Raw genomic sequence first — 27484 nt, forward strand, 5'->3', positions numbered from 1 at the left:
ACCGGCCCCTGCCCTAGGGTGGTGCCTCCGCAGCGAGCCTGGAGCAGAGCGGGCGCCATGTGGTCCCGCGTGACGCGCCCCCCGCCACACGGGGGACGCCGCCGCGGGCTGCTGCGTATCAGTACCAGTGGCTTGGGGTCCACCTCCCAGCATCTTTCTGGGTTTAGCCCCCTTGCTCCAAAGCAGACTCCCCTTTCCTTCAGGCTCTGCTTTCTCGGTTTGAGATCCTAGGTCTGGCTGCGTGAGGACGTTTGGGGCTGAGTCCTGAGCTCGGTTTGTTCCCTCCTCCTGGGGGAGTCCGCGTAATGAACAGGAACGTCTCAGCTGTCCTGGGTGGCAGGGGCTTTGACCTTAGAGTGCACAGTCCTGGGACACTCTTAGTACCAAAACAGGAAAAGGGACCAAACAGAACCTAGATTTCGCTTTCAGTGGAAGTGTACGCGTAAACAACCATACACAGAGCCGTGTTCAGGAACTTGGCTGGAAGCGTGACTTTGTCAGGCTGACTTACATGTAAGCTTGTACTGTATGTGCACACTTCCACTTAAATACAGTAGAAAAACATCCCTCAGTGGGCCGACACTTGTTCTTTGTGAGAGAGAAAGTGGAAAGTTTAAACTCTCCAAACGTCTAGCAAAGGAGCTAAAAATGGTGCTGGAAATGGTGCTCAAATCAACACCCCAGTTTTGCAGGACATGCGTCACCCCACGGCCCCCAGCTCCTGCTTTACATATGGGGGAGTGGGTCCACCAAGACCCATCTTAGAGGCAGCTGCTTACTGTGACCCAGGCTGCTCTAAGTCCTATGTAAAGTCCTAGGTCTTTATATTTGTAAAATAAAAAATAAATTTGTATTTATTTTCTAAGTTCTAACTTTGTATTTGAGACTAAAAACAAATAGCAATTCTTTTGCCCTCCCCAAATCTTCATTATGGAAAATGTGAAGCATGTACAAAAGTAGAGCAAGTTCTACGAAGCAGGGATTTTCCTTCTGTCTGTGCTGAGGGACCTCGTCTTCTTCTTTTTTAATGTACAATCCCTCATAGACTGATAGTTTTGTGAAATGTGAATTCTTAGAAGGAGATTAAAAACAGAGACCAAATTCAGGTCCTATTATTTTATCACTAGGTTTAGCAGACACAGAATTACTCTGCCCACTTTCTCTAAAAGCTTCTGAAGGCAGATGGGCACGTGTTTCAGCCCACACGATGGGCTGTGCAGAAACAGCTCCAACAGGGTTCAACTCTTGGCCAGTTTTGCATCTTCTACAGCCCCACCCACTTCTCCTTTCTCCCTTATCGTCTTGCAACAGATACATGTCATCACTTCATCCAAGACCACAGGTGTGTCCTTAGGTAGCAGGGCCCCAGCATCACACTCTAGAGAGGAAGGGGCCCCGGGCAAATCTGCAGGACCGTGGGGTCGACCACCAGGTGGTCTGCTGGTGTGTGGAGATCCTGGGATTGGACTCTTGTGGAATGAGAGCCAAGAGAGTGTGTCGGGGTCAGGAAGGGTGACCTCATCTATATCCATCACTGAAACACAGCTTATGTGACATCCTGCTTATCCCAGGAGAAGGGGCCACAGGTTCAAAGTACAGAGATGTAGCTTCTGTGTGAGAGGTGCTGCCCTTTTGCAGCCACTGCTGAGATGCCTTTGAGTTGGGATAGACCACGTGGCCAGGCCGAGAGAAGCCCTCACACGTCGGCGGCAGCCCGCAGCCCCAGCACCTTCAGCTGGTCCTCAGGGGGCATGAGTGGTATGGCTGGGGGGACGGGGAGCAGCACAGGGCTGCCACCTGGTATCAAGAGCCGTGTTCCTGAACCTCTGGAGCTTCCCCATCCTCACCCCACCCCCAACCCTGGGAATCTCCAGAAATGGATGACTTTGAGGTGAGCTGGAGCTCCTGGTGGGGAAAAAGCCAGAGAAAACATTTTGTTTCACTTAAAACGACCCTACCGGGACTTCCCTGGTGGCACAGTGGTTGGGAGTCTACCTGCCAATGCAGGGGACACGAGTTCGAGCCCTGGTCCGGGAGGATCCCGCATGCCACGGACCAGCTAGGCCCGTGCCCCACAACTACTGAGCCTGCGCTCTAGAGCCCCACAAGCCACAACTGCTGAGCCCGCGTGCCACAACTGCTGAGGCCCGCGCACCTGGAGCCCATGATCCACAACAGGAAGGGCGTCTGTAGTGAGAGGCCCGCGTGCTGCACTGAAGAGTGACCCCCACTCGCTGCAACTGGAGAAGGCCCACGCACAACAGTGAAGACCCAGCGTGGCCACAGATAAATAAATTTGTAAAAAATTAAATAAATAAATAAGTAAATAAATAGAACGATCCTATCATGACTTCCCAGGTTGTTATGAGTTGAAATCATTGCTTACATTTAATAAGCTTTTCCATGGCCGTCTCTCTGTGCTGTGTCCCCACAGAACCCCGGCTTATTTCAAGACATAGCAGAGGATGGATTTTGTTTAATTAATTAATTAATTGATTGATTTTGGCTGCGCCGGGTCTTAGTTGTGGTACACAGGATCTTTGTTGTGGCACGCAGGATCTTTGTTGCGGCATGCATGTGGGATCTAGTTCCCCAACCACGGATCAAACCCAGGCCCCCTGCATTGGGAGCATAGAGTCTTACCCACTGGACCACCAGAGAAGTCCCCAAGGATGGGTTTTTAAATCCCTGCTCCAGGAAGACAACCGCTTACCAGATGGGTGGGGCTGATGCTGGTATCCGCCACTTTGTGCTGTGTTGTTTACTGTATCGGTGAATTCTGACTTTTTAAGAAGTACTTTACTGCTGCTTGTTATACTTATTCTTGAGAAGGGTTTAGTAAAGATTTAGATTTAGTAAACAAGGTTTAGTGAAAATGTTAGAAATCTTAAAGTTGGACCAGAGGATTATCGAGAGCATAATCCACATGGGATGAGCCTAGACGTTCAAACGTTAAAATACTACATTACATTATTTTAAATTTTAAAAAACATTGTAGGCGGATTTAATGTTTTAGGCTGATTGTCTGAGTCAAGGTGAGCCATTTGGAAAAATTTTTAGGAGGGCTTTCTATGGGGTCCTAAGCACATTGATTTCTTAGCAGAGCAAAGAGTATTGCAGCCGTTGAAGTTGAGCAATTGTCTTACTAAATGAATGTCTCTTTGTCCCTTTAAGTTTTACACTCCCCTCTGCCCGGAGCTACGAGCAACCCTCAGCACCCTCACATGTCCGCACCCTGCTCTCGCTGGGCACTGGCCTTTCATATTTTTTATCCCATCTCAGACTGACCATCCATTCCCTGGCTTTCACCTAGGAAGCCAGTCTTCAAGGGAACAGATCCCTTCAGGCATGAGTAATGGGATAGAAAGCGTTTCATCTCGGTGGGTTGCCAATTTGACTCTGGCACAAGCCAGCAGAGATTGAAATTCATCACTGCGTGGCAGGGTAGTGTGCTCCCCTCACCCCAAGGTCAGGTAGCTGCTGCCTGGTTTAGATGAGTCGGTATCCCTGCCACCAAACTGTCCCTGTCATTCGTATCAATTGACAGTGTGCCCCGTGTCAGGTCACAAGAAAGGACCTGGAAAACATGTGAATGGTTTTCATCACACATCACAGAGGTAGGCCCGGAAGATTCATCATGTCGCCACAGTCAACCAGCAGAGATATGTGGATAAGAGAAGGCTTTTTCCTAACCGTAATCCACGTGGCATGGACCGAGAAGATTCGTTTCTTAGCTTGAATGGGCTGTCTTGGTCTGTGCATTTGCACTCTGAGAATTATTCTGATGGGAATTTTTAATGAAACGAATCAGTGTGGCTCACTTGCATGAGAACTATGATCAGGGAAGTTCTCAGAATTTGGCTGAATGAACTGATGGCCATATTAAGTAAAGACTGTGGACCATTTTGACCCACACTCACTTTCGGGTGGTTCCTTGGGCAAGCTGGCTTGCTGTCCTTCCTACCTCCCTGTAGGGATTCAAAGATGACCGTGACAGGGGCCCTGTCCTCGGGGAGCGTACAGTCCAGTGTCAGTATTAACATGGGACTGCTCAGGGCTGGTTAAACCAGGGATGGGAGAGGGCTGCATGGGTCCCTGAGAGTGAGAGCCAGACTTGGGAGGAACAGCCCCGCCGGGGTCAGACCTGTTCTGCGGAATCCGTTGGGAGGGAATGTGTCTGGTCGGAGGCATGGTTTCCTTTCCAAGACTGGGGTTTTAAATGATTCTTACTTGTCATATTAAACACCAGAAAATCTGCTTTGAACTTAAAAAGCTCCTACCTTTGCTTCAGTATTAAGAGATGCTCCCCATCATCCACTTCAATCACTTTGGCTCTCTATGTTGATTTCTAGTATTCATAGAATTACAGTGTCAACTCACCTCTCCTTTTTTTTTTTCAAAAATTTTTTGGACCAGATCAATCCATCATCTTTCAGATGACAGAATCATCTCAGGAATCAGACTTTCAGAGTGATCAACACCTGTTATTTTTTTTGTGGTTGTTTATTGGTGACGGTCTGTTTAAATCTCGACTAATGAATTATTTGAAGCCTCTGTTTTCCCTTTGTCCTTCTACAAAAGAAAAATGACGGTTTGTTTAACCCCCCTTCTCGGAGCTAAGTGCTGGCCCGATTTTTCCTAGTGTGTGATCTCTCAGGAAGATGTCACGCTCTGGCATTCGGTTACCCTTTGAATCGCCCCTTTCATCTGGGCTGTTCTTCCCCAGTTCAGCTATAATTACCATCTGATGGACTGTTGCTGGATACTGTTTCACTTGTACATCTGCTGCCCTAGGAAATTGCATTATTCTCCCAGCACCTGCTAGATTTTCCCCAGCTTAATTGTTTCTCCAACCCCTTCCTTAAACTTGGAAACTTTCACTGCCCACGTTAGACTTTCCTTGGTTGTACTTGTGTGTGTGTGTGTGTGTGTGTGTGTGTGTGTGTGTTTAAATTAAAGCCCTTTAGAATCTCCTTGGTAGAAGTTTCTAAAAATGCAAACCCATATTTTTCAACATCATATATGCACTGAACATTATTAATGTGACCATGGTGATATTTTCCTGAAATGAAATTAACCCACTTAAAATCACCGCCATGAGTCCAGTTTGCTTTTTCAAGCCACTTCCCCACCATTTCCTACAGTTACCCTACCTATGGGAAATGCATTTCCTCCTATTTATGATGAACCCTTTTCTCTGACATTCTTAGAATAATTTACATAAATTCCTTTGTGAGCTTTTTTTTTTCAAACAAAGAATACAAGTTATATGGTCATTTCTTTCCAATTCTTTGAATAGTATCCAGTTTAGTATTGTACATAGTGTATATGTGTACATCAAAATGACTTATGAATCAGTGATTTATTCTCCTTGTTATCAAATTCCTCCCTCTTAGAAAGGTTACAGAGTAATAAACAACAACGACTACTACTATTACTAACATGCTGTCGCTAAAGGCTTCCCATGACTTATCTCGTTTAATCCTCATATCAACACTTGTAAATAGTTACTGCCACTGTCATCTTCAATGTACAGAAAGAAAACAGGCTTGCAGGACGGAGAGTAAGTGACTTGTCCAAAAGCGAATTCTTGACAGAGCTTCAAACCCAGGCAGTTGAATGCCAAAACTCATACCAATATATATGCTCTCTTATCTAAAAAGTTAAAGCAGTGATACCATGGCTTATTGTAGGAAAACCAAACCACAGAAAAGGAAGATGGCTTGACAGAAACCTTTTGGAATCTCCCAGATCTTTGGCACCAGCTACATAATCAAAAGATGACCCACAGATAATTGGCTTTCCTCCCGAACAGCTGGACTTTCCTCCTGGCTGAGCCATCCAGCCTTGGGTTTGTTCCTGTGCCAGCCTGACCCTGGCTGGGCTGGGAGCAGACACAGGGGTCCAGGATAGAGCCCTGGGGTCAGATCCGGGCTATCTCCATGTCTGTCTTTGTTGTGTCAGCTCGTTGTTATAAACCTTTCGAAATTATAGTGGCAGCTGCTGGGAAAGGTGGAAAAAAATAATAACCCTGTAGGTGGGTCACATTATCCGTTTTTCAAGATTCACTTCCATGCTATGTGTGGCTTCACGGTGTTGTTAGAAAACCCTCGAGTAAGTGCCCAGGATGAGCGACTGAAGGTTTACTCAGGAGGTGAGGGGTGGGTGGGGGTGCGCTGGCAGCGTGATGGACCCGCCTGGACACTGTTTAGAAATTGAGTTGTGGTAGAGTAGCAAAAGGAGGTCTCTGGGGTGTGATAAGAAATTGTGAAAAGTAAGGTTACTTCTTAACATCTCAGTATTGTCAAGAATCAATCCTATGTCTTAGCATCGTTTTCTAGGGCAGATAGTATAGGAGAGTTGATCTCTTTCTCTCTCCCCCACCATCTTCCTCCATCTTTCCTCCCCCCTTAACAACTCTATTGACATATAAATCACCTACCTTACAATTCACCCACTTCAATTGAACAGTTTCTTGGTTCTTAGTATATTCACAGAGTTGGGCAACAATCACCATCTAATTTTAGAACATTTTGGTCACCCCTCCCCCAAAGACACCCATTAGTAGTCACTCCCTATCCCCCACCCCGAGCCCTAGGCAGCTACTATTTTACTTTCTGTTTCTATGAATCTGCCTTTTCTGGGCATTTCATATAACCGAACTATACAATACATGGTATTTGTGATTGTCTTTTTTCATTGAGCATCTTTTCAAGGTTCAAGCAATTTGCAGTACATATCAGTATTGGATTCCTTTGTTTTTGGCCGTGCTGCACGGCATGGGGGATCTTAGTTCCCCGACCAGAGATCGAGCGCATGGAAGCACAGAGTCTTAACCACCGGACCACCGCCAGGGAAGTTCCCATTGATTCCTTTTTATGGCTGAATAATACTCTGTTGTGTGTACATACACCATTTTACTTGTCCATTCATCAGTTGATGGACATTTGAGTTGTTTCTACTGTTTGGTGACTATGGATAATGTTGCTATGAACATTTGTGCACAAGTTTCTATGTGGATGTATGTTTTAATTTCTCTTGGGTATTATACCTAGGAGTAGAATTGCTTGGTCGTATGGTAACTCTAGGTTTAATATTTTGAGGAACTTCCAAACCATTTTCCCAAGTGATGGCACCATTTTGTACTCTCATTCTTAGATCAGGCTCAGCATCACTGCTAGTAAGTGGTGAGGTGCTGGCCAACTCAAGGCCATGGTTGAGCCATGCACCTGACTGTTCCTTCAGTTTCAGGAGTGGAGCTTTCTCACCGCTTTGGGAGAGCACCATACACATATTTGGCAGTACACCACCAATCTAAGCTTCGTTTCTTTGGAAAGCAGAGATTTTTTCTAAAATAAAATCTCTCCTGCACTTATCTTCCCTGCCTCACCCTCTCTGGCCCATCAGCCTCCCAGGGGCCTGCACGAACGTTTCAGAGAGCCCCTGCAGCACAGGGAATGCCCATCCAGACCCCAGGAGTGATGTGGAGGACTCTGTTTTTTACACCAGCACGTCCATCACTTCAGCCCACCTTTAATAATGTTATTGCTTTTAAAATAGCTACCAACAGAAAAAAAAAAATTCTGAGGCTTTCTTAGATGCTGATGGGGTTCTCGCCACAACCCAGTAGGGGGAAAAATGCATTCTGTTCCCTGCAGAGCCAGGGTAATGAAGGCCGCGGAGGTCCAGAAGGGCCTCGGGATGCACCAGCTGCCGGCTGCAGAGCTCTGGACGCCACAGCCCAGCAAGGCTCCCGAGTGGACCCGAGCTACCAGGCAGGAGCTGGCCTTCGCAGCTAAGTGGCTTCTTCAGAATCCGCCTTCAGGGAGGAAAAGCACGCCCGCCAACAGGAAGCTTTGCTTTGTGTATTTTAAAGGAGCTGGGGATATAAAACGACAAAGGGGACAATTAGAGCTGCAGATGCCCACTAGGGAAGTTACATCTTTCCCTTTGATTAAAATAATATATGTGGTTACAAAAAAGCAGTGCATATTGATGGTAGAAATTTTAGGGGAAAAAAAAGTAAAGAGAAAATGGATGAAACCTGCAATCCGCTATAGATTACCTTTCTTAATATTTTGGTGTTTTTACTTCTAGATTTCTGTGAAAAAAAATGCATGCAATTAAATATGGAGTTATACGCACATAGTGGGTTTGTTTGTCTGTTTGTTTGTTTTACCACCATCTCCTCCCCACCGCGGTTTTCCCCTCTTGGCATCCATACGTTTGTTCTCTACATCTGTGTCTCAACTTCTGCCCTGCAAACCAGTTCATCTGTACCATTTTTCTAGGTTCCACATACATGCGTTAATATACGATATTTGTTTTTCTCTTTCTGACTTACTTCACTCTGTATGACAGTCTCTAGATCCATCCAAGTCTCAACAAATGACTCAATTTCGTTCCTTTTTATGGCTGAGTAATATTCCATTGTATACATGTACCACAACTTCTTTATCCACTCATCTGTCAGTGGGCATTTAGGTTGCTTCCATGACCTGGCTATTGTAAAATGTCCAGTTTTATTTTGTGTAATAATCAAAACTCGAACTCAGTTGTCATCTAAAGATTAGAGTCTGTCCTCCCCATATCTCCACTGAAGTCTGCAGCTGGGGAAGGAGGGCGGGGCCTCCTTGCTCTTTCTAACTCATTATGCCCTCTGCTTAGCATCTATTTTGCTTATTATTATTTAGCTTTTGGAAAGAAAGCCTGTTGGTTTCTTGTTCTTGTTTAGCTATATTTCCGGTCCTTCTGGAGTTGGGACCAGGGCAGGGAAAGACAGTTGGGAGAGCAGGCATGTGTCAGAGGGTGGCTCCTGCCCCGTGGGCCGGGCGGCTCTTCTCATGTGTGTGCTTGGAGCTTCTTTAGAGATTCCTGTGCCTCAACCTCCCACCTGCATCCTGTAATGCAGGCAATGCACCCTCCCACTCTGCAGCCGGAGTCTGATTTGCCCCTGGAGGCAGCCCTACGGGAAGGACCTCCGAGAAAAGCCCAGGCTGTCTGGTCAGCAGATGCGCCCAGCACGGGCACCTTCCCTCCGGCCTTCCAGCACCTGGCCGGCTCATCAGTTTCGTCAATGTGGGTGGGAACCACATGCCACTGTGCTGTGTCCACTAACTGCGGGAACTCACTCCAGGGTCTCTGAGGCTCCCAAACCCTCGTCTTGTGACTTGAAGGACGAGACACCCCCCCCAGCCCTCCTCCTAGGGGTGGAGTGGCATGCGGCCCACAGCACATCAACAGTTCTCATAGAGGAAATTTCCAGAAAAATCCTCTTCTCTCCATTCTTCCAACACTTTTGTATCTTCATTGTGAATGAGGCGTTTAAAAGTCACTTAACCAGTGCTTGCCCACCTGCTTTCCCATTTTCACGAGAGCAGCTCCTGTGGAATGCATGCTTTGTCTTCCTGCTTCACATGTCCTTGGTGACATCAGCTTCCCCAGGCCGAGCAGCTGCTGGGCTGAGGCGCTGGGACACAGTGTAGGGATGCCATATCCCGAGAGCCACCACTGCTGCTTGTAGCCAGTTCCCTAATGTACCTGACGAATTTTTATCATTATAAACAATGCCACCGGGCCTCCCTGGTGGCGCAGTGGTTGAGAGTCCGCCTGCCGATGCAGGGGATACGGGTTCGTGCCCCGGTCTGGGAGGATCCCATATGCCGCGGAGCGGCTGGGCCCGTGAGCCATGGCCGCTGGGCCTGCGCATCCGGAGCCTGTGCTCCGCAACGGGAGAGGCCACAACAGTGAGAGGCCCGCATACCGCAAAAAGAAAAAAAAAAAAAAAAAAAAAAAAAAACAATGCCACCATGTCCATCCTTATTTTTTTTTTAGTACATTCATCATGAGTTCATTTCAGTAAATTCCTAGGAACGGTTTGCTAGGTCAAAGGTAAAGTTACTATCTCTTTAATCAAAAGGAATAACATTGTAGAATTTGAAAATGAAAGCTTGTGATTCCCAACTTTAAAAGATGATTTCTCCTTGCAGTGTGTTTGCGTTATCTAAGTAAACCGCCAGTGTGAGGAACCCTCTCTTTTATTGTGAGATGTAGATTTTTTTTAATTCATTTTTTTCTTTTCCATTATGGTTTGTCCCAGGATACTGAATATAGTTCCCTGTGCTATACAGTAGGACCTTGTTGTTTATCCGTTCTATATATAATACTTTGCATCTGCCAATCCCAAACTCCCAATCCATCCCTTCCCCACCCCCTCCCTCTTGGCAACCACAAGTCTATTCTCTATGTCTGTGAGTCTGTTTCTGTGTCTTAGATAATTTCACTTGTGTCATATTTTAGATTCCATATATAACTGATATCATATGGTATTTGTCTTTCTCTTTCTGAGTTACTTCACTTAGTGTGATAATCTCTAGGTCCATCCATGTTGCTGCAAATGTCATTATTTCATTCTTTTTTATGGCTGAGTAGTATTCCATTGTATATACATATACTACAGTGAGATGTAGATTTTTTGAGCAGATAATCGGGTGTGCAAATGGCCAACAGCCTTTCATTTCCCCGGTTTCCTTTAACTCAGCTGGATCTCTGCTTGGAGCCTCCATTCCACCTGACGGGAGGACAAGGAATCTCTATTGATTCCAGGCACATTTAGCCATTTACCATTTAAATGGAGTCCATTCAGGAGTGTTCCCTCCTCACAGGCATGCGCTCATTTTCAGAGCTTCAGCCTGTCTTCAGCCATCCCTCATTTTGGTATCCAGGCTCCCAGCCGGCCCTCAGGGCTCGCAGTGGGGTCCCCTTTTCGGGTCAGGACTCAGGTTCTGGAGCATGTGCGCCCTCTCTCCCTCCCTCCCTCCCTCGTGCACCATCCGAGCTTCGGAAAGCTCCTGGCCGGCCTCATCCTCTCTTGCCCTGGCTCCACCCTCAAGCAGCTCCACCTTCTTGGGAGAGGCAGCCGGGCGTCCCCATGAGGCTCAGGCCTCTCTACCCTCTGTGTTCTCCAGAACCCCCTTGGGGATCCTGCCCTCTCCTTCCGCTTTGCGGCCTTAACTGAGGGAAGGAGAGGGTGGGCTGCATTTATCTCTCTCTCTCTCTCCCTCCGACTGGCCTCCTCATCTGGTCTTGGGACAGCAGACTCTGCCATCACCACGTGTTCTTCTGAAATCTGTTGTTTGAAGCATCAACTCTGATTTTGGGGACTCAGAAGTCAGGCTCTCATGAGGCCCAAAAGCCACTCAACCTGCTCTCTGCCTCGAAATGAAGAACATGTGTACGATGGCCGGTGTCTCCTGGCTGCTGCTTGAGGGTCAGGAGGGGCTGGGGACTTGGCAGGAATGAATTGCATCTGTTAATATGAAACAGTAGCTGACTATGATGATGACAGTGATGTACACATGGACTGCAGACACAGCAGGCTCCTTGCGGGGCTGGCCCACTCCCTCTAGCCCCTGGAGGAGTGATACAAGCATAGCCCCTTAGTTATGACGTGATTTTATGTCAGTAGATGCCTGTAGTAGGAAGTGCGTAAGTCTGACTTTGAGGTCTTTTTGTGAAAGTTTTTAGATGGTACATCTTGTTAATAAATTCCAGTGGGAACAATGTAGGGTATGCTTTCTTGAAAGATGTGAGAGACTCGGAAAAACACCAAACAGACCAAGAGCCTAGGGAGGTTTTACATTCAAATTGAGCACAGGTGCATTAAAAGTCTTCCACATTTTAGTAATTTTCATGAAGCTGTCTGAGTTTATTTATCATGATTTACACACTCACTGAATCTGAAGGGAAAATGGCATTTGTGTTCATCGGAGGCAAAGGATTAAATGAGCCTTGGAAACTGAAGTGCCAGGTATCTGGGGGCGTGACCTTCCTGCCCATTCTGGCCGCATGGCTGGGGAGCTGCTGTGCCGTCCCCCATGATGTGCCCTCCCCCGTGCTCTGCCCACCCCCATGGTGTGCCCTCCGCCATCGTGTGCCCTCCCCCGTGGTGTGTTCTCTCCCATCATGTGCCCTCCCCCATGTGCCCTCCCCTGTCAGAGAAGCAGCTTGAAGGCCTCAGACCTCAGGCTACTGCTCTTGTCTGGGGTTGAACCTCTTTCAGGAAGAATAAAGACCTTTACCCCGTATGTTGCCTCAAGACCATTAAGCTTAGTCAAGATTACTGATGTCATGATCTCCATAGTAACCAACTTAATAAGCAAGAAGAAAACAAAAAGCATGACTTAAAAACAGGGGGAAAAAAAAAAGAGAATAAATGAGGTGTGGAAGAAGCATGGGAGCCAGAAAGGATTTTATGGCTGCTTCTTCGCAATATCAAACATGATTCAGCCACCGTGCAGCCGGCTCCTGCCCTCCAGGGCTGGGGACCTGTAGTGATAACCGAGAATTACACACTATACCCTGGCTCCTGCCTTGGCTATCTTCAATCATGTCCTAGCTTTTGTTTGTTTTGTTTTTTTTTAAATATAATTCAATGCATTGAAATGATCACTACGGTAGTTGTTATAATCGAGGGTTTCATGGTAGTTTATGTATTTAACCAAAAGGAGCCGTGCTTCCAGGGAGTCAGGCTCAGGCAGCACTTTCTGGTCACCATAGTGAAGCTCTGCTGGCCAAAAGCACCCCGATTTCACCTTAGTATGGTGCCTCCGTGAAACCAGAGGTGATTGCTGATTTTTAAAAGTGAGCCAGGTAGGGGCTTCCCTGGTGGCGCAGTGGTTGAGAGTCCGCCTGCCGATGCAGGGGACACGGGTTCGTGCCCTGGTCTGGGAAGATCCCATGTGCCGCGGAGCGGCTTGGGCCTGAGAGCCATGGCCGCTGAGCCTGCGCGTCCGGAGCCTACACTCCGCAACGGGAGAGGCCACAGCAGTGAGAGGCCCGCGTACCGCAAAAAAAAAAAAAAAAAAAAAAAAAAAGTGAGCCAGGTATTATTATCTTTCACAAGTTACAATTTGTGAGCAGGTCACAAAGATGGTCTGACCTGCTGTCTGACCTGATGGTCTGTCCCTCGGAATTATGTACAATTGACAACTATTTTAATTTGTTACTAGACGGCCTCCCTCCCCACCCCCTGGGTCTTGGGTCACTCTGGGTTGGTAGGACCGAGGCTACAGACAGACACACATACATACGCCAGTGATCTGATTCACCCCAAAGAGGGGAGCAAGTGCCAGAGGCGGAAGGAGTTTTGGCGGCTGGGCTCACATCTGCCCCCGCCCTTGGCTCTCCCTCCCCTTTGGCTTCTCAGGTGGAGGCGCCTAACCTACCCCTCATGGGGTTGTCCCCGCCATCTCCCCTCTCTCTGTGTCCTGCTCCCTGAGAGCTGTCTGCTCTGGGGGATGCTGCTTGGAGCCCGAGAACCCTTGACTCCACTCAAGGCAGCCACGCTGAGACCCGGGTTCCCCTGAGCACCAGGAGAGATGACTGGGCTTCTCCTTCCCAGCTGGGCTGCCCTCTGGGGACTCACCCCCACCAGAGAGCAGATGGGGGATGCACCCCGCCAAGCCCAGATTCCAAAAGAATCTCCAGGCCCTGAGTAATCAAATGCATTTGTGTGTGTGTGTGTGCCCGCACGTGTGTGTGTGTTATTTAACTATGGGTTTATTTCAACTTTCTAGAAATATGTATGCATAGGACATAAACAAGAAATATATACAAACAAAACTAGTTGTGTTTAGTGCTTGCGTTGGAGAATTAAAGTTTTTTCTGAATATTACTGACTTTGCAAAATAAAACATAACAAAGCACTTTGTAATTGAATGAGACTATTCAATTAGTCTCATTATATTTCTTTTCAAAATAAAAAAATATGCTAAAAGTAAGAACAACCAAGTAAAGTTAAGAGAAATGTCAATAATAGTTAACATTTGTCATGTGTTATGTGTGAAAGGCACTCTTCTATATTCCTTATAAGAATTAGTACATTTAATCCCAACAACCACCCATGGTCTAGAAACTCTCCTTATTGATAAAGCACATAGTTAGGTTTCAAACCCAAGTCTTCTCAAATGCTGCTTATGAACCAACCTCCCTCTCTCTCATTCTCATTCTCTCTCTCTCTCTCTTTCTCACACACATATACACACACACCCACCCCACAATCACCATCCCTAGAGAAGTGCCCGAATTCCAAGCATGTCTACACCTAGTCAACTCTGAGAGCGCAGTGGGTGACCACAGCCTGATTCTGAGTTCTGTTCTTCACCAGCCTCTCCTGTCCAGGTCCTCCCCACTTGGAGCCTGAGCCCGCTTCTCTACCTACGGCATCACTTGTCCCGGTGTTGTGTTCTTTGTCCCGACTCTGATGCACACCACAGCGTGGACCCCCCTTTCCCAGAGTCACCCCTGCCCCTGCGTGGACAGGACCAGTGCCCCAGGTCCTGTCTGAACCTTGGGCCCTGGTCCATCCTGCATGGATGGTTGGGAAGCTTGGAGGTGGACAGTTAATTTATGTCATTTGTTCCATCAGTGTTTATTGTGTGCTGACCACGTGGAGGGCCTGTTCTGGGCACTAGGGCTGCAGCAGTAAGAAAGTGGACAGATCCCTGCTGCCCTGGTGCCTGTGTCCAGCGGGGAGGTAGACAAGGGACAGATGGAAAAGGATGCTCTGTGCCAGGTGGGGCAAGAAGAGAACCCAGGCGGGGCTGGAGGGTGACGCCAGTGAGGGTCATTTAAGCAGAGGCCTGAACTGATGGGTCAGAGGGGTGGTGTGAGGGCCAGGAAGGTTTCTCTTCTTTCTTTACACCCACAGAATGCAGCCTGGCTCTGAGCCCCGTGGACACACACCCAACGATGCAGCACTGATGCTTTGATTTCTAGTTCATGGTTATTTTAAAAGAATTTAGTTCCAGAAGTCCATCAGATGCAGTGGAAACATTTCAAATTATGTTCCCCCCGTTCCTTTTCAATCTTCCATAGCTTGCTCAAAGCAGAACTGGAGCTATGTGGGACTGTAACTCCCCTTGAAATGATTATTTCTATTTTTAAAAGGAGCAGGGGAAACCCATGGACTCAGATAAGAGTTTAGAATTTCACATGGCCAACTGTTTGGAAAAGGTTAAATATTTCACCTGGATGGCAGCTGGCCTCCCATGAATTCCTAGGAGGGCGTTGTATCTGGGTATGAAAAAATGACAAAGTAACTGCTATTTAGAAGGCTCTATTTAACAGATGTGCAGAGTATAGAAATCTATGTATTATTAAATAATTCTTTATAATATGCTCAAGAATAAGCAATTGGTAAGCTTGTTTACATTCTCACCATCTGGGTGCATTCTGTCACCCATCTGTTTCATGTAATTATGTAATTATCAATATAAGGAAAGAATAGGTGATATAATTAACAAAAAAAACTGATCCTCGCTGCAGAGTAAAAATGACATGCATCTGTTGAATTGCTTTTTGTTTCTCTTTCTTCATTGTTAACTGTTTTTTTCATTTCACAGTTGCATTCAGGCTGTCACCTTGTGTCACACCCTCAGGAGAGCTGTTCTTGTCATGCTGCACGCTCTCCCTGTGTCTCTCTGTCTCTCTGTCCGTCTCACACACACACACACACACACACATACACATGCACACACGTGTGCAGAGGCAGAGTGATTGATCAAGAACTAGAGGCACCAACGCCACTTTGAAAGAAAAGAGCAAGGCCTTCTGGGTCTTTCATCCATCCTCAGCCCCTGAGAGAGACCTGAGAATCATTTCCAGAACATGCCATATAACAGCTAGAACTCTAGGAAGTATTTAAATTAATTAGTGACAGATGGAAGGACAGGGCGAGTGTGTGGTGCTTTCACAGGATATTGGATAGGAACACTGCTTGAGAAGAATCCCCCACTTGGTGCTTTTGTCTGAACGTCAAGGCTTAAGCAATACATGTTACATCATAATAGGACAACAGTGCCGGTGGTTGAGGTTCATGTCCACATAAGCTCACCGGAGTTAGTCGCTGGAGTGGCTCCTTTGTGCAGGAGAGACTCGTGGGCGTGTGCATGGAATTGGGCTGCTTCCACACGTGGTGTGCCTCGCCAGGCACTTAGGATGGCAGGGGACGTCGAGTGGCACCCCCGCCCCTCTGTCTGCCCAGGCTGGGCTCTGAAGTCCTCCATCAAAGGACGGATGGCTCTCCCTGGCAATCGAGGAAGCCGTCCTCTCAGACTCACTTGACAAAACTTGGGATTTCAATCCTAGAGCACGCAGAGGGGCGACCCCAGGAGCCACTGAGATGACAGTCAGCCCTGGGGATGAAGGCGTTGAAATCCTGACATTGAAGTCCTTCCACGGATTCAGTGATGGGAGCTGGGCTCCCAGGAGGGCGTCCTGACTCTCCTGCCCCGCCTGGTCCCCCTGCTACAGGGATGCCCTCCTCTGCCTCCTGTGCTGGGGCTGCGCCTGCAGGGGCGGGGGAGAGTGGACAGGGAAACCCACCTGTCACACAGGCCTGTAAACCTACACGTCAGCTCTCACCAAGGAGTTAAGCCAGACTCACAAACTGAGCTAGAAATCTCTAGTTCAGTCATCTCTTGACTTCTGCCTAAAACTATTTAAAAAAACAAAACAAAACAGTGCTGTTCACTAAAAACAGAGCTTCCTCTGTTTCCTCTTGATAAGTGATCCTTTTACGTGTCGACGTGGTATTATTTCAAGGATCCATCCTCCTCAGAGTATCCCGTGACAGAGCCTCGGTCCAGGCTGGGTCTGCTGGTTCCCCTCCCGCCTGCCGGGAGGCTTGTGTCAGGGCAGCCAGGGGCTCCCCACCTTCACTGTTCCGTGTCTAGGAAGAAGACAAGTAACTTGTTTCCACCTTTGTCTCTCTTTGTTCCTTTGAATCCAACAGTATTCTTTGATGAGTTCTCCATAAAGCCAATAACCGTCGCCCAATCTATCTGTATTTTGAATTGTTATTTCCATGGATTTTTTTTAAAGCCGTGGATACCCATAAAACAAGAAAAAAGGAAAAAATTACCGGGCACCCTGTGGGGAGAGTATTTTAAAGGACTAAGTAATGGGGACACATGTGGCTCGATTACTCAAGGGATTTGGTTGGTTTTGACTTTATATTTACTTGTTTCCTTAATTCTAAGTTAAAATGATTTAATTGCAACCATAACTGACCAATCCATTAAGGATTTCAAAGGGAAGAATGCCATTTGAACCTTTCTTTTGTCATTTCTAGTTTTGAAAAGGTTTTAACATTGATTTCTTTTTTCAAGAAACATTTCAGTTTATATTTTTAAGTATTTTTTTAACAAAAGAGCATAGACTGGTTGTTTCCCAAGAGAAAATTATTATAAAAGAGTTATTTACATGCATATATCATGCTCAACTAAAAAATTTAAAAATCCCTGTATTCTATACCAAACCATATTGAACATCACTAAAGCTTAGACTAAATGGTTTTCATTTAACCCGCAAAAGTGGCATTAATTTTTCAAGTGGTAACTGTTGCTTAAGATGCTATTGTGCCTGAGTGATAAATGTTTAATGATTTGGTAGTACATGCATGGCTTAAAATCCATTATTTATTGCACCTTCTCTTGCCTGGCAAAGGTGATGATTTTATAGCCCCAGCAGTCATGCAAACACATTTATACAAACCGACGGCGGATAATAAATTTCCTTACTGTAAATGTCAGTGGGTTTCATGTGTTGCTGCCATTACATCTTGTTTGGAAGCCGAACGCTACACAGTTATGGGAGCCGACAGATGGTGTCATTAACACGAACGCCGGGGCTGTTTACCGCTGATGTGCATGCGACAAATGAAAAGTTCTGGGCCTGTCTTTGCACTGAAGCGTGATGTCAGCCGTGCACAGGTGTAAAGACAGAGCAGTACGCTTGCCTCTGCCCTTCCGCCCCACCAAGAGGCATTTTAGTTGTTGTTGTTGTTATACTTTGTGTTTGAATACACAGCAGAGTGAGCAAAGGGGGACATTTTCCCCAGGTCTTCTGCTTGATTTGATACGTGGAGACTCAGACACCCTGCCAGTGACACCTGCCATCCCATGGGTGGTTCCCACAGGAGCGTCAAGCCAGCTCCCCTTTTAAGCCCTCCAGGCCTGGCCTGGCCTTTTGTGCTAATTAATTACAGCAGGATTGTTATTGCTGTGCGTGTGTGTATATGTGTGTGTGTGTGTATGTGTGTGTGTGTTGTAACTTCAGATATTTAAAATACTTACTATCTTACTATGATGGGAAAGTTTCCGTTGAGAGCGTGGAATTAGTGTCTCTCAAAAGTGCTGTCAAAATCATCAGGAATGGATTCAAAGAAAGAGGGGAAGGAGCGAAGTAGAAATCTTCTATACCGATGTCCTCTGTGCAGTGAGCTCTCCTTTTCATAAGAACGAGGAGCGGAACAAGGCTTTTGCTTTCCCCGATCTGATGTGAAATATCTGCGTGGCTGAAGTTAGCCTCCGTGTTTTATTCACACGTGTCCCCACCTTTGTTCAGCTCTGGCCGCTCCCGTTTACGGTGGCCAGCATCCTTCCTGTTGTGGTTCCTGCTTCGCTCTCTACCAAGCTCTCTTTCATTTCAATTTAAAAATAAGCTGGCTTTGTTTCTTTCCCCCCTGCGCGTCCTTGCCTCGAACTAAGAGGCTGGCCCACGGATTCTGATCAAGGTCCTTTGAACTTTGTTTTCAGCCTTAGCGTTCTCCATAGGAATTTTCAGAAAGGCTTATTCTTTCACAAGAGTCGTCGTGTGTTGCTCACACAAAAGCCGAGTGAACCTTTCATTTAAGTGTGCAGAGATGCCCAGTCGTGTGCAAGAGAGTACAAACCGTTGTTTGCATCGAGGTGAAAGAGATGATGTGCTTAATTTCTTCACAGCAGCTCTGAGTTACAGTTGGATGTCAACAGAAATACCGAGCCTGATTGAAAGACTAAAAGTGTGCATGAAGGCACGCTGTAGACGTGAACAGTGGAGCCCTGCTTACAGGACATGCAAGTGTGTGTTGAAAAGATCCAGGAGTGAAAATAAAGAAACGGCTGCGGGGAGACAGCCAGATTGAGAAGTTGTATCTATAGGATAGCACTCGCGTGGACAGGAGTTCTCAGGAAGATGAGTTCTTTTTCCATTGCTGTCATTTTTCCGGCGAATGAACCCGAGACCTAAACCAGCAGTGCAAATAGCCAGGGGCCTGACCTTAGCAAACAGCTTGTTCCCGGGGGGAACAGAAAGTTCCCATCATGCTCTGTGCCCAGAGATGCCAGGGTCTCTCCTGACCCTGCTCCTCCCCATGCAGCCCCTCTATGTCTGCCTCCCATGTGGCCCACGCAGGACCACTCTGCCTTCTCAGGACATCATCTGAAAATGCACGTGTAGAGGCTAATTTGTTCTTCAGTGGGATGTGTCACCCTTCCAGACCCTTGCACTGGCTTTTCCTCCCATCCAGAAGGCTGTTCTCTCCCTCGCCCACCTGGGAAGGATCCTTCTAAACCCAGCTCAGCTGTCATTTTCTCCAAGAAGACCTTCCTGACGTCCCTGCCATCATGAGTTCAGTGAACACTTCTTCTTTTAATCCACTCAATCTTGGACTGGTTTGTTACACAGCCGTAGCTTCCTGATACACTGCTGCATTTTATTTGTTTACATGTCTGTCTCCTGACTTAATGAGAATTCCTTAAAGACAGGAGCTGTGCCTCATTCTTACCTCAGTGCTGAGGCCGGTGCTTGGCACATGGGAGATGCTCAATAAGTATCTGCTGGATTGAAATTGTTGAATTAAGGTCTGTGTTAAAGTTTTGATGGAAGAATATCAGGCATCGGGATTCTGGGTGGATAATCCCGGTGCCCTCAGAATCACTCCATGTATCCAACTGTTTTCTCTGCCAGCAAGTCAGACCGACCTTGTTGCTAGAATGTCGATTTCATGCAAACAGTTTTTCCCAGAGTTGCTTCTCACGCTGAGGAAATGACTCTATGCCATAGAAACTCTTTGCTGTATATTTGTAAGTTGCTTCTATGGGAATAAGGGTGGATTCCAGTCTACTGGGATATTAAATGCAAGCCTGTGGCTAAATATCAACTGTTCATGCATCCTGATAAAGCACATGTCCCAGATCTGGGATGGAAATGGAAGGATGGCCTGAAGTCCTCTTTCTTGAATCAAATAATGTTCACACAGATGACACCTGACACATTTTCTTTAAACCTTCTTTTCTTAGCAAGCAGAAACAATTAGCAATACAACTTTTTCCACTTAACAAAAATCCTGAGAATATAAACTTATCACCGATCATTTCGTATATTTCTCTGATTCCTTACCTAATTTTTAAGACATTCAAATTTTATATTATAAACATACATATATGTATATTTTTAACATCTTTATTGGAGTATAATTGCTTTACAATGGTGTGTTACTTTCTGCTGTATAACAAAGTGAATCAGCTATACATATACATATACCCCCATATCCCCTCCCTCTTGCGTCTCCCTCCCAACCTCTCTATCCCACACCTCTAGGTGGACACAAAGCACCGAGCTGATCTCCCTGTGCTATGCGGCTGCTTCCCAGTAGCTATCTGTTTTACATTTGGTCGTGTATATAAGTCCATGCCACTCTCTCACTTCGTCCCAGCTTACCCTTCCCCCTCCCCGTGACCTCAAATCCATTCTCTATGTCTGCGTCTCTATTCCTGTCCTGCCCCTAGGTTCTTCAGAACCATTTTTTTTTTTTTTTTTTAGATTCCATATATATGTGTTAGCATACGGTATTTGTTTTTCTCTTTCTGACTTACTTCACTCTGTATGACAGACTCCAGGTCCATCCACCTCACTACAAATAACTCCATTTCTTTTTATGGCTGAGTATTATTTCATTGTATATATATGCCACATCTTCTTTATCCATTCATCTGTCGATGGACACTTAGGTTGCTTCCAATTCCTGGCTATTGTAAATAGAGCTGCAATGAACATTGTGGTACATGACTCTTTTTGAATTATGGTTTTCTCAGGGTATATGCCTAGTAGTGGGATTGCTGGGTCATATGGTAGTTCTATTTTTAGTTTTGAAGGAAGCTCCACACTGTTTTCCATAGTGGCTGTATCAATTTACATTACCACCAACAGTGCAAGAGGGTTCCCTTTTCTCCACACCCTGTCCAGCGTTTATTGTTTGTAGATTTTTTGATGTTGGCCATTCTGACAGGTGTGAGGTGATACCTCATTGTAGTTTTGATGTGCATTTCTCTAATGATCAGTGATGTTGAGCATTCTTTCATGTGTTTGTTGGCAATCTGTATATGTTCTTTGGAGAAATGTTGATTTAGGTCTTCTGCACATTTTTGGATAGGATTGTTTGGTTTTTTTTGATATTGAGCTGCATGAGCTGCTTGTATATTTTGGAGGTTAATCTTTTGTCAGTTGCTTCATTTGCAAGTATTTTCTCCCATTCTGAGGGTTGTCTTTTCGTCTTGTTTATGGTTTCGTTTGCTGTGCAAAAGCTTTTAAGTTTCATTAGGTCCCATTTGTTTATTTTTGTTTTTATTTCCGTTTCTCTAGGAGGTGGGTCAAAAAGGATCTTGCTGTGATTTATGTCATACAGTGTTCTGCCTATGTTTTCCTCTAAGCATTTGATAGTGTCTGGCCTTACATTTAGGTCTTTAATCCATTTTGAGTTTATTTTTGTTTATGGTGTTAGGAAATGTTCTAATTTCATTCTTTTACATGTAGCTGTCCAGTTTTCCCAGCACCACTTACTGAAGAGACTGTCTTTTCTCCATTGTATATCCTTGCCTCCTTTGTCATAGATTAGTTAACCATAGGTGTGTGGGTTTATCTCTGGGCTTTCTATCCTGTTCCATTGATCTATATTTCTGTTTTTGTGCCAGTACCATACTGTCTTGATTACTGTAGCTTTGTAGTATAGTCTGAAGTCAGGGAGCCTGATTCCTCCAGCTCGGCTTTTCTTTCTCAAGATTGCTTTGGCTATTTGGCGTCTTCTCTGTTTCCATACAAACTGTGAAATTTTTTGTTCTAGTTCTGTGAAAAATGCCAGTGGTAGTTTGATAGGGATTGCATTGAATCTGTAGATTGCTTTGGGTAATGTAGTCATTTTCACTATGTTGATTTTCCAATCCAAGAACATGGTACATCTCTCCATCTGTTTGTATCATCTTTAATTTCTTTCATCAGTGTCTTATAATTTTCTGCATACAGGTCTTTTGTCTCCTTAGGTAGCTTTATTCCTAGGTATTTTATTCTTTTTGTTGCAATGATAAATGGGAGTGTTTCCTTAATTGCTCTTTCAGATTTTTCATCATTAGTGAATGCAAAAGATTTCTGTGCATTACTTTTGTATCCTGCTACTTTACCAAATTCATTGATTAGTCTAGTAGTTTTCTGGGACCATCTTTAGGATTCTCTATGTATAGTATCATGTCATCTGCAAAGAGTGACAGTTTTACTACTTCTTTTCTGACTTGGATTCCTTTTATTTCTTTTTTTTCTCTGATTGCTGTGGCTAAAACTTCCAAAACTATGTTGAATAATAGTGGTGAGAGTGGGCAGCCTTGTCTTGTTCCTGATCTTAGTGGAAATGGTTTCAATTTTTCATCATTGATAAAGATGTTGGCTGTGGGTTTGTCATATATGGCCTTTATTATGTTGAGGTACGTTCCCTCTATGCCTGCTTTCTGGAGGGTTTTTATCATAAATCGGTGTTGAATTTTGTTGAAAGCATTTTCTGCATCTATTGAGATGATCATATGGTTTTTCTCTTTCAGTTTGTTAATATGGTTTATCACATTGATTGATTTGTGTATATTGAAGAACGCTTGCATTCCTGGGATAAACCCCACTTGATCGTGGTGTATGATCCTTTTAATGTGCTGTTGGATTCTGTTTGCTAAAATTTTGTTGAGGATTTTTGCATCTATATTCATCAGTGATATTGGCCTGTACTTTTCTTTTTTTGTGACATCTTTGTCTGGTTTTGGTATCAGAGTGATGGTGGCCTCGTAGAATGAGTTTGGGAGTGTTCCTCCCTCTTCTGTATTTTGGAAGAGTTTGAGAAGGATAGGTGTTAGCTCTTCTCTAAGTTCACCTGTGAAGCCATCTGGTCCTGAGCTTTTGTTTGTTGGAAGATTTTTAATCCCAGTTTCAATTTCAGTGCTTGTGATTGGTCTGTTTATATTTTCTATTTCTTCCTGGTTCAGTCTTGGAAGGTTGTGCTTTTCTAAGAATTTGTCCATTTCTTCCAGGTTGTCCATTTTATTGGCATATAGTTGCTTGTAGTAATCTCTCATGATCTTTTGTATTTCTGCAGTGTCAGTTGTTACTTCTCCTTTTTCATTACTAATTCTATTGATTTGAGTCTTCTCCCTTTTTTTCTTGATGAGTCTGGCTAATGGTTTATCAACTTTGTTTATCTTCTAAAAGAACCAGCTTTTAGTTTTATTGATCTTTGCTATCGTTTCCTTCATTTCTTTTTCATTTATCTCTGATCTGATCTTTATGATTTCTTTCCTTCTGCTAACCTTGGGGTTTTTTGTTGTTCTTCTTCTTCTTTCTCCAATTGATTTGTGTGTAAGGTTAGGTTGTTTATTTGAGATTTTTCTTGTTTCTTGAGGTAGGATTGTATTGCTATAAACTTCCCTCTTAGAACTGGCTTTGCTGCATCCCATAGGTTTTGGGTCATCGTGTTTGCATTGTCATTTGTTTCGAGGTATTTTTTGATTTCCTCTTTGATTTCTTCAGTGATCTCTTGGTTATTTAGTAGTGTATTGTTTAGCCTCCATGTGTTTGTATTTTTTAGAGATTTTTTTCCCTGTAATTGATATCTAGGCTCATAGTGTTTGGTCAGAAAAGGTACTTGATATGATTTCAATTTTCTTAAATTTATGAAGGCTTGATTTGTGAGGAAGATATGATCTATCCAGTAGAATCCTCCATGAGCACTTGAGAAGAAAGTGTATTCTGTTGTTTTTGAATGGAATGTCCTATAAAATCAATTAAGTCCATCTTGTTTAATGTATCATTTAAAGCTTGTGTTTCCTTATTTATTTTCAAATTGGATGATCTGTCCATTGGTGAAAGTGGGGTGTTTACGTCCCCTACTATTATCGTGTTACTGTCGATTTCCCCTTTTATGGATGTTAGTATTTGCCTTATGTATTGAGGTGCTCCTATGTTGGGTGCATAAATATTTACAATTGTTATATCTTCTTCTTCGATTGATCCCTTGATCATTATGAAGTGTCCTTCTTTGTCTCTTGTAATAGTCTTTATTTGAAAGTCTAATTTGTCTGATACGAGAATTACTACTCCAGCTTTCTTTTGATTTCTATTTGCATGGAATATGTTTTTCCTTCCCCTCACTTTCAGTTTGTATGTGTCCCTAGGTCTGAAGTGGGTCTCTTGTAGACAGCATACATAGGGGTCTTGTTATTGTATCCATTTAGCCAGTCTATGTCTTTTGGTTGGAGCATTTAATCCATTTACATTTAAGGTAATTATCGAAATGTATGTTCCTATTACCATTTTCTTTATTGTCTTGGGTTTATTATTGTAGGTCTCTTCCTTGTCTTGTGTTTCCTGCCTAAAGTAGTTCCTTTAGCATTTGTTGTAAAGCTGGTTTGGTGGTGCTGAATTCTCTTAGCTTTTGCTTGTCTGTAAAGGTTTTAATTTCTCTGTCGAATCTGAATGAGATCCTTGCTGGGTAGAATAATCTTGGTTGTAGGTTTTTCCCTTTCATCACTTTAAATATGTCCTGCCACACCCTTCTGGCTTGCAGAGTTTCTGCTGAATGATCAGCTTTTGACCTTTGAGGGATTCCCTTGTATGTTATTTGTTGCTTTTCCCTTGCTGCTTTTAATATTTTTTCTGTGTATTTAATTTTTGATAGTTTGATTAATATGTGTCCTGGTGTGTTTCTCCTTGTATTTATCCTGTATGGGACTCTGTGCCTCCTGGACTTGATTGACTATTTCCTTTCCCATGTTAGGGAAGTTTCCAACTATAATCTCTTCAAATATTTTCTCAGTCCCTTTCTTTTTCTCTTCTTCTTCTGGGACCCCATAACTCGAATGTTGGTGCATTTAATGTTGTCTCAGAAGTCTCTGAGACTGTCCTCAATTCTTTTCATTCTGTTTTCTTTATTCTGGTCTGCGGTAGGTATTTCAACTATTTTATCTTCCTGGTCACTTATCCGTTCTTCTGCCTCAGTTATCCTCCTATTGGTTTCTTCTAGAGAATCTTTAATTTCATTTATTGTGTTGTTCATCATTGTTTGTTTGCTCTGTAGTTCTTCTAGGTCCTTGTTAAACGTTCCTTTTACTTCCTCCATTCTATTTCCAAGATTTTGGATCATCTTTACTATCATTACTCTGAATTCTTTTTCAGGTAGACTACCTATTTCGTCTTCATTTGTTTGGTCTGGTGGGTTTTTACCTTGCCCCTTTATCTGCTGTGTATTTCTCTGTCTCCTCATTTTGCTTAATTTACTGTGTTTGGGGTTTCCTTTTCGCAGGCTTCATGATCGTAGTTCCCATTGTTTTTGGTGTCTGCCCCCAGTGGGTAAGGTTGGTTCAGTGGGTTTGTGTAGGCTTCCTGGTGGAGGGGACTGGTGCCTGTGTTCTGGCAGATGAGGCTGGATCTTGTTTTTCTGGTGGGCAGGACCACGTCTGGTGGTGTGTTTTGGTGTGTCTGTGAACTTACTGTGATTTTAGGCAGCCTCTCTGCTATTGGTGGGGTTGTGTTCCTGTTTTGCTAGTTGTTTGGCATAGGGTGTTCAGCACTGGACCTTGCTCTTCATTGAGTGGAGCTGGGTCTTAGCGTTGAGATGGAGATCTCTGGAAGACCTCTCGCCAATTAATATTATGTGGGGCCGGGAGGTCTCTGGTGGACCAATGTCCTGAACTTGGCTCTCCCACCTCAGAGACTCAGGCCTCACACCCGGCCAGAGCACCAAGACCCTGTCAGCCACACGACTCAGAAGAAAAGGGAGAAAAAAAAAGAAAGAAAGAGAAAGAAAGAAATAGAATAAATGAACTTATTAAAATAAAAAATAATTATTAAAATTAAAAAGTAATTTCAAAGAAGAAAGGAAAGAAGAGAGCAACCAAACCAATAAACAAATCCACCAATGTTAACAAGTGCTAAAAACTATACTAAAAAAAAAAAACCAAAACAAAACACACACAAAAACCCAGACAGACAGAACCCTAGGATAAATGGTAAAAGCAAACCTATACAGACAAAATCGCACAAAGAAGCATACATATACACACTCACAAAAGAAGAAGAAGGAAAAAAATATATATATATATATATAAATAAAGGAAGAGAGCAACCAAATTAATAAATCTACCAATGATAATAAGCTCTAAATACTAAACTGAGATAAACATAAAACCAGAAACAAATTATATGCAGAAAACAAACCCCAAGTCTACAGTTGCTCCCAAAGTCTGCCACCTCAAATTTTGGGGTGATTCATTGTCGATTCAGGTATTCCACAGATGCAGGGTATATCACGTTAATTGTGGAGATTTAACCCACTGTTCCTGAGGCTGCTGGGAGAGATTTCCCTTTCTCTTCTTTGTTCACACAGCTCCTGGGGTTCAGCTCTGGATTTGGCCCCGCCTCTGGGTGTAGGTCACCCTCTGGTGTCCTGTGCCCAGACAGGAGGGGGTTAAAGGCTGATTAGGGGGCTCTGGCTCACTCAGGCCTTCGGGGAGGGAGGGGTATGGAATGCGGAGCGAGCCTGCAGTGGTAGAGGCCAATGTGACGTTGCAAAAGTCTGAGGCACGCCATTTGTTCTCCCGGGGAAGATGTCCCTGGATCATGGGACCCTGGCAGTGGCAGACTGCACAGGCTCCCAGGAGGGGAGGTGTGGATAGTGACCTGTGCTTGCACACAGGCTTCTTGGTGGCTGCAGCAGCAGCCTTAGTGTTTCATGCCCATCTCTGGTGTCCGTGCTGATAGCCGTGGCTTGCGCCCATTTCTGGAGCTCGTTTAGGCAGTGCTCTGAATCCCCTCTCCTCGTGCACCCTGAAATAATGGTCTCTTGCCTCTTAAGCAGTTCCAGACTTTTTCCCGACTGCCTACCGGCTAGCCGTGGCGCACTATCCCCCTTCAGGCTGTGTTCATGCCGCCCACCCCAGTCCTCTCTCTGGGATCTCACCTCCAAAGCCCAAGCCTCAGCTCCCAGCCCCCGCCCGCCCCGGTGGGTGAGCCCACAAGCCTCTCAGGCTGGTGAGTGCTGGTCGGTACCGATCCTCTGTGTGGGGAATCTCTCCGCTTTGCCCTCTTCACCTCTGTTGCTGTGCTCTTCTCTGTGGCTCCGAAGCTTCCCCCCTCCACCCCCCTCCGTCTCTGCCCACGAAGGGGCTTCCTAGTGTGTGGAAACTTTTCCTCCTTCACAGCTCCCTCGCAGAGGAGCAGGTCCTGTCCCTATTCTTTTGTCTCTGTTTTTTCTTTTTTCTTTTGCCCTACCCAGGTATGTGGGGAATTTCTTGCCTTTGGGGAAGTCTGAGGTCTTCTGTCAGCGTTCAGTAGGTGTTCTGTAGGAGTTGTTCCA

General features: G+C 44.9%; 1 protein-coding gene across 1 annotated transcript in view; it reads left to right on the plus strand.

The window, feature by feature from the left end:
- Positions 1–27484, plus strand: part of CFAP61 (cilia and flagella associated protein 61) — a 249094-nt gene that overhangs the window by 111884 nt on the left and 109726 nt on the right. The window lies entirely within an intron of this gene.

Source organism: Mesoplodon bidens, assembly GCF_964165515.1.
Source record: "Mesoplodon bidens genome assembly, chromosome: 15".
NCBI classification, from domain to species: Eukaryota; Metazoa; Chordata; class Mammalia; order Artiodactyla; family Ziphiidae; genus Mesoplodon; species Mesoplodon bidens.